The sequence below is a fragment of the Rousettus aegyptiacus genome, unplaced genomic scaffold (genome assembly GCF_014176215.1).
Source record: "Rousettus aegyptiacus isolate mRouAeg1 unplaced genomic scaffold, mRouAeg1.p scaffold_m13_p_4, whole genome shotgun sequence".
NCBI lineage: Eukaryota > Metazoa > Chordata > Mammalia > Chiroptera > Pteropodidae > Rousettus > Rousettus aegyptiacus.
In genome coordinates this window covers 17,407,626-17,415,180 of record NW_023416307.1, presented here as the reverse complement: position 1 = coordinate 17,415,180, position 7,555 = coordinate 17,407,626, and the positions used below count along the sequence as shown (strand labels likewise).

At 31.6% G+C, this 7,555-nt stretch overlaps 1 pseudogene; it reads right to left on the bottom strand.

Annotated features, from left to right (window-relative positions):
- Window positions 1–1,713: 1,713 nt before the first annotated feature.
- LOC118602663 lies at window positions 1,714–1,832 on the bottom strand (annotated as a pseudogene).
- Between the last annotated feature and the right edge of the window lie 5,723 nt (window positions 1,833–7,555).

Here is a 7,555-nt window from a genome sequence, read left to right as displayed (position 1 = left end):
GGTTTTAGTTCTCTAAGATTATAAACAGATTGTCCATTATGGTAGTTTGGAATTTTATATTTTCATCCATAATTGAAAATAAATTCTATTATTTATATAATCTTAGATTTTTGGATCATTCAAATTTTGTCACTGCCTTGATGCTTTGAGTCCATTTGCTTTCTTACACATTTTCAAAAGAATATGGAGTAGCTATGCTACACAATTAAAAATTTTCTTCTATCCTACATCTTCCTTCAGATACCACATGATTAACTCAACAATCTGCCCTCACCCAGGCTCCTTATATGTTATGTTGCCTCCACTAGTGTTCTATCATTGTGGCTTTAATGTCAACTGAATTCAGTTCCAAGCAGTTGATGTTAAAAACTTAAACATTAATTTAGACGCACATGAATTGCGTTTAAAGGAACTGTTAGATTTCCCTTTTAAGAGAAGATACATTTTAATCCAATTTTGAGATTATTGCTTGCATTTTCTGTCATTATACTTGTCCATTTCTTTAGGTATTTAGTTTTGCAGGTTCATTATGAGAGAGAGAGAGACCAAATTATGAAATTTTTCTTTCCTTTGGTCTCCCACTCTCTCTATTCTCAACATTTCCTGTAAGCATTTTTGCAATTGTCTCAACCAGGCTGTCTCCGGCATTTAAGTTGGAAACTCTTATTCTGGAATCATTGGTAACTTGGTTTAATTTCTAATTGAAAAACTCTCTGTATGTCCATTAACTTCAGCTCTTGTCCTTTTGTAAAGTCAATCTCTTAAACGACTTTGCCTGTGATTGTTCTGTTTTGTTGTTGCATGTTATTTGCTCTTGTTCAACTTCTCACTGAAGAAGGGAGCTTTGCCCCAATCTCTTGCTTCAGGTGAAGATCATGGTTGTCCTATGGTTTCCCCAAACCCTGTGGAAGATTCTTTTGTTCTCTTTATATCGTCTGGGGCTATAGTCCTGGCTACCTCTGTTCACTTTCACACTGTGGACCTACCCGTCAGCCCCACTTCCTGATTTGCATTTGTCTTGGTTTTCATTCATTGAGATTTCATCCTATTTTTGAGCCTGGGCTTGTCTTCTGGATTTTTTTCTTTCTCACTTTATCTACCTTGCTATATGTTTGAAGTAATAGCAATATATCACATCACAAATGCCATGCCATCATGACTGAAATTCCCCTTTTGCTAGAATAAAATCTATAAATGTTTGCTTAAAAGCAATGTTTTATTGGGTCTCACCAAACCTAATTTCTTCAAATAAAAACTTACATACAAAAGGATGTTAAGTGAGACTTTTCCTGATGAACTAGAATTTCAAAAGAGACCTCATATCTGAGAACCATGCTCTATGTGCCCACACATTAAGAAATAATCTAAACAATCGAATTGGACAATAGAGAAAGTAACCTGACTGTGTCACCTTGAAAGGAGTAGTCATTGACCACAAGAACTCACAAAACATCCTATGAGAAATGTCACCAACACAAGCTACAACTGTACTAATTAAGATCCCTGCTGCACCTTAAATTTTTCTCCATTTCTCTTCTGTAATCATGAGCCAGCATAGTGAACGGGGAAAGGGAACTCAAGGTGTGAATTGTGGAAAGAAATGATTTTTTATAACATTTCCTCTTTCTCTGCTGTTGCAACTTCTGAATCTGAGTCTAGCCCAGCTAGAAGATAAAAGTACTAGACTGGACTATAATTTTTTTTTTTTTTAACTGCCTGCAGCACCTGATCTTCCTAGGTGGTCTCCCATCCAAGTACTAACCAGGCCTGACCCTCCTTAGCTTCCAAGATCATACGAGATTGGGCATGTTCGGGGTGGCATGGCCATAGACTGGACTATAAATTTAATGCAGGAACTTATCTCCAAAAGCTATGGATGTTTCTCAGAACTTTCCTAGGAAGAAAGCATGTAGATTCGAAGTATCATGAATTTGTAAGACAATGATTAAAAAAAGAGAAAAAACAGTTGGCTTAGTTTGGACTTTAGTTCTTACCAAGTCCAGATTGTTCAATAAACCTGTTCAAAATTTTTATTTTGGAACCCTATTTGTACATTCTCCTTCCTATTATGCTTAAAAATGCAACTTTGAAGATCTCAAAAGAAATTCATACAAGTTTTGAAATATTCATGTGTATACAGACTTTTTGATTGAGGCAAAAATATTTAATGAAATCAAACCTTCAAGACTTTAAATTGCAATCCAATTCACATGAATACAAATGAGCTTAAAAAAATATTGCATATGTATAAAAAGTCAAATAAGGGAAATATAAATCAGCAGCTATACTGTATCTGTTTAATTTTAAGCCACGATAAAAGAATCGTTCTGCTGAGGCTCATTAACACACTACTAAAAAACAAATCATAGTTTTTTCCATTTTATGTAATATTTTATTTTGCCTGATTATGTGTTCTCATAAAATAGACCTCTGTGACATATAAATGTAAAAAGAAGTTATTTTTGAGAAATATTATTGGCAATAAGGAGTTGGCTTAGGTATACTATTTTAAAATTGCCAGGGGCTTATATGGAGATCAAATTTATCATTGTGTAAATTCATATCATCTACATTTAATTTTATAGCTTTGTTGTTATTGTTCTGTTTCTCGTGCATATAGCCTAATACATTCTTTGCTCACATTCTTCAGTTTTCTGATTATCTTCTCTTGATTCTAAGGTTTAGGTAAATTGTTATTAGGGATAGTGACCTAATTAGAACGTTTTTATGAACTTCATGAAACATTACATTGCTAGAGTAAATTATTCAGTATATGAGATAGGCTAAAAAAATTTCCTTCAGCCCCAAATGTTCTCTAAATCATAATGAGCTGTATAGAATTGAATGATATTTTGATATTTACAAATATTAATTATGATTATAAGATTTAGATCTGGCAACTAAATCATAATATTTAGTAATATTAAAAAATCCATTTTCTTATTACAAGATTAACCAGCATAGTTCTGTTGTCAAATATATGCAAAAAAAAACAAAAACAAAAATAAACACAAATGTTAACATACAAATGAATAAAGATCAGCTGAAAGTGCCAGACTTTGGAAGAAATGATTAAACACATGAATGAATATCTATACTGTATAGAATTTTTATTTTATATTAACAATAGGTAATTTAGTACAGATGTAAAATTTAATCTTTGCAGTGAATATTGTCTTTTAATTACATTTATATTTAATATTATTGAGAAATGCTGAAATTTTTAAATTAGTCTTCAAAAGAGGTAAAAGAAAGGAATTCAAAAGCAGACTTGAATAAATGTTCCATATTTACCATTTTTGAGAGCTTCATGGTGAGCTGCATAAAGCTTTGTCACCCAGAAAACTTATTACTAAAACTTACCCAGTAGCAGTAGATTGACATTAATAGGGAAAAATACAATCCATTTCCCCAGACACTGAAATATGCTAAACAAGGCAAAGTGTAAAATAATTTCGAAAATTTAAAGTGATGTTGAAATGTAAGTAAGTTAATTTTATCTTAGTCATCATCATCATCATTGTTATTGAAGAAAGGCAGATTTTATACACCAGAATTATTTATTTTAGTTTAGATTAAATACTGCTTCCTGACATATAAATTGACTCTTGTAGCTATTTTTCTGAGATATTATTGACTGAAGCATGCTGATTAAATTTTGTAGTAACTCAATTACAAGATTTATAGCTATTAAAGCCTTAATGTAGTTCATAATTTTATAATAGGAACCGACATTTCTCTAGTGCTAGGCAGTTTCCAAATTGCTTTCATAAGCATTATCTTTTCTATTTCTACAACAATCTTTGCAGTAGGAAATAGTATCCTTTTTTTAGAGATGAAAGAAAAAGTTTCAGAGAGATTAAAGCACTCAGCCATTAGATGAATCAGAACTCAGTTCATGTCAAGAGAGAGGCTACAGAGTCAAGGTTAAGAGTCTACACTGGAGTCAGGAGATCCGAATTCAAATTCAGAATTTCCCTTTACTAGTTGTATGCCCCTGGGCAATTAAAAATCTGTGTCTGTTTCCTTAATCATTTAAATGGGGATAATAGAAGTATCATCATTTTGAAGCTGTTATGATGATTAAATGATACCAATAAATATTTGTTGATTTTGTTGATTAGTACCAATTCAATGTAGAGATTCTAAATTGTGGCTATTTGGTGTACTGGTCAGAATTCTTTCAGCTTTGGTGAAAGATATCTAACTTAAAGTAGCTTAAACAAAAAAAGAGAATTATTGGACTACTAAATTGGGAAAGTCATTACAGTAACTTATACATTCAAAGGAAGACCTGAATCTTAGATCAGATGGCACTGGAGACTCAGTTCTTTCCCAATCCATTCATTTCTCATTTCTACTGTCACCTCATGTGTTCGTTTAATTCTCCTCTACAATAGATAGCCTTTGTCTATGGTAATCACAGAGAAAGATTCTGATTGGCTCTGCTTAACATGTGTGCCCGCCCTCTCTACTTCTACCAGGATTGCTAAGAGTAATAGGGATGCCTATGTCACATGCTCGTCTCAGTGTCTGGGGCACTGGTTTGTTATCTGAAGGAACTGAATGAAAACATATGCTGATTAGAAAAAAAGGAACAAAAAGATATGAAATGATACACTATATTTGATTTCTTAAAAATTACATTAAATATAACTCTGCTTTTTAAGGTTTTCATAAGGTCCCCTTTTCACTTTAGTTGACTATTTTGCCATGATACCATCATGCTGGCTATCGCTGAGCAGAAGCCTCTGAGCTTTGCCTGGCATTTAAGTGCAGGGGAGGATATTTGTCTGCACAGTTCTGCATCAGCAGACAGCTAGGCTGGTGATGGTCTGATTTCAAAAACAGATCATTGTAGATATGCAGCCACCTAATCACTGACACATGTACTAGATATTCATGTGTTATATAAAGATGACAGCAGAAGCTTCACATTGATAATTGCACAAAAAGAGTCAAACCTAAGTTCTCTAGTTATGCTGTTTTGTTGTTATTTTGTCACCAACATAGCATCCCTGTATCACCTTTCAGTAAGCATTTATATTGTTAAAATATTTTAAAGTCATTCAAAGGTATAATTTTCAAAGCATGAAATTTGAATAAAACATTTGCCAAACCCTTCTAGCACTTCTGTGGTTTCTGGATGATACTTTACAAAACCATCAATCTGTATAAATTTGGGGAGAGATTGAATTTCAAAACTGTCACATTGCATAGTTGGTTTAGAATAATTAAAACTTTGCTTCAAAGAAGTAGAACTATATATTTAATAATAAAATTATCCTAAGTTGTCACATACTTCAAGTTCTTCCTCACTATACAACTGGTTTAATGCATAAACACTATTTCTGCTCTATATTTGGAAAGAATCTTTTCTTGCTTTAGGTAAATTCTGAGGTTATCTTCTAAATCCACAGTTGAACTCATCATCCATCCCTCAAAACTACTTTTTCTATTATTTCTAATTCAGTGGTTGTCCCCAAGTTTGAAGCCTAGATGACAACCTTTACTTCTTTCTCAACTCCCTAATCCACATTTAATCAGTCGATTGAATTTAACACCTAAAAACTCATAATTCTATCTACCTATTTATATCATTACTTTTACTCCACTAAATTACACCAGTATCTCTTTACCAAATTACTGAAACAGTCATTTTATTAGTTTTCTTTTTCTCTGCCTTGTCTCCTCTCATTTACTCCCTATAATTCAACACAGTGATCTTTCTCAAATGGAATTTTCGTCATGTTTAAAACTGTTCAATGGCTCCATTGTACTTAGAATGAAGCTTTATTTCTTGACTTGGGTTTCTAAGCCCTTTGTGATTGGTTTTTGTTTATCTCTACAGCAGCACAATAAAAACTCTCAAATATAAAATATGCCTACTTTCAAATATTTTAATTCATTGATTAATTTTCATGGCATTGTATTACATGTTCTAAAACAAACCATATTTCTCCTCTGGAAGAATATTGACATATATAGTATATAGCTGTAAAACGAATATGTAATTGGAGTTTAGTTAAAGTTACTTTTTTTGATGGCCATCCTCTTTTGTTATAACTGAGAAGTCCTGGCATTAGCTTCAGTTTCTTGTAAATGTTAATATTAATTATTGCTTTGTGATATAAGGCTGTCCAAGAAAAATGCTTCCAAGTAATAATTGTCTTTTAGGTTCCTGCTATTTTTGTTTTCTTGTCATATACACTGCAGCCATCAAGTGCAGTATTTGGAGATACAGGGTCAAGGTGGTGTTTCAATAACTTAGAATAGTCTATTAATTTCCTAAAGTATAAAGGTTAGTAGTGTGATTGATGAGTGTTAAATATAAGACTCAATTCTATTTTCCTGTAAAGTTTCAGTGTAATAACCTTTCTTACTGATTATTAGTAATTACTAATGTTCACCTGCATTTCTGCTGGTCCTTATATAATTAACACACTTTTAATGTAAACATAGAAAATGTGTATCTCCTCTGAACTTTTGATAGTTGATTCTTGGGAAAAGGAAGGCTGATAAATAAATGCAACTGCAAAATATGTATGAGTAAAATGCACCTCCTTCTTGCTTGGCTTCACTATTGTGCCCTGTATCTTGTGACAGTATATAGCTTTACATATGATAAGATTTTCCTAGCTCCAAGTACAAAGAGTTTTTTACTCTTTAAGCTTTACTGCTTAGAAACACTGGACACTTGTTAAGTGCTTTACAGCTTAGTAAGTATGAGAAATTAACTGTCGATAATGACTAAAATAAAGTATAACAAAAGGTATTATATTGTTTCTGATCTCAGGCAACTGATTTCATTTAAGATGGAATGAAGTTTGTTGGTAACCAGTCAAGTCTGTTTTAAAACTTATAAAGTGTTTTGAAGGGAAGTAAAATCAGAAAAGAAAATTAAAAATGTCTTGGATAATATTATTAGTAGAACTTTACTTTCTTCAGAATATGTTTTAATAACTACTTATTTTTTCCTTTGTATCCGGAAAAGATAACCCAAATTGTTATAAAATGAAATATTGTTTTTGTAAAGAATTAAAAACCAGAAAATTACACATGCCCATAATTTCATCATCTAGGAAACAAACAATATTAATTTTATATTTTATTCATTCTAGTCCTTTTACAAGTAAATATTTATATACTTAATGGATAAGATGGGGCATATATTATCCTTTTGCACCTATCAAAATTCTATTTTAATGACTATGTAATTGAGTACTGAATGATGTATCACCATTTATTTTATTATTCTCCAATTGTTAAATATATTGTTTCTTCTCAGTTTTCACTATTACAAAAAACATTTCAATAAACATGTGCATATGATGTCTAAATTTCTTTTTCTTTAACACAAATTAGAAATACCTGAAAGGAAAATTACTATTTAAAAGATAAAGTTATCAATATTTTAGCTTCTGGAAACACAAAGTATATACAGTCAGGAATGCTCAAATCACTACTCAGTACAAGTAATATGACATAGTTACACTTTATTTTTTTATTTATATTTATTTCTTATGTCACATAAATCAAATCTCAATGATTATGT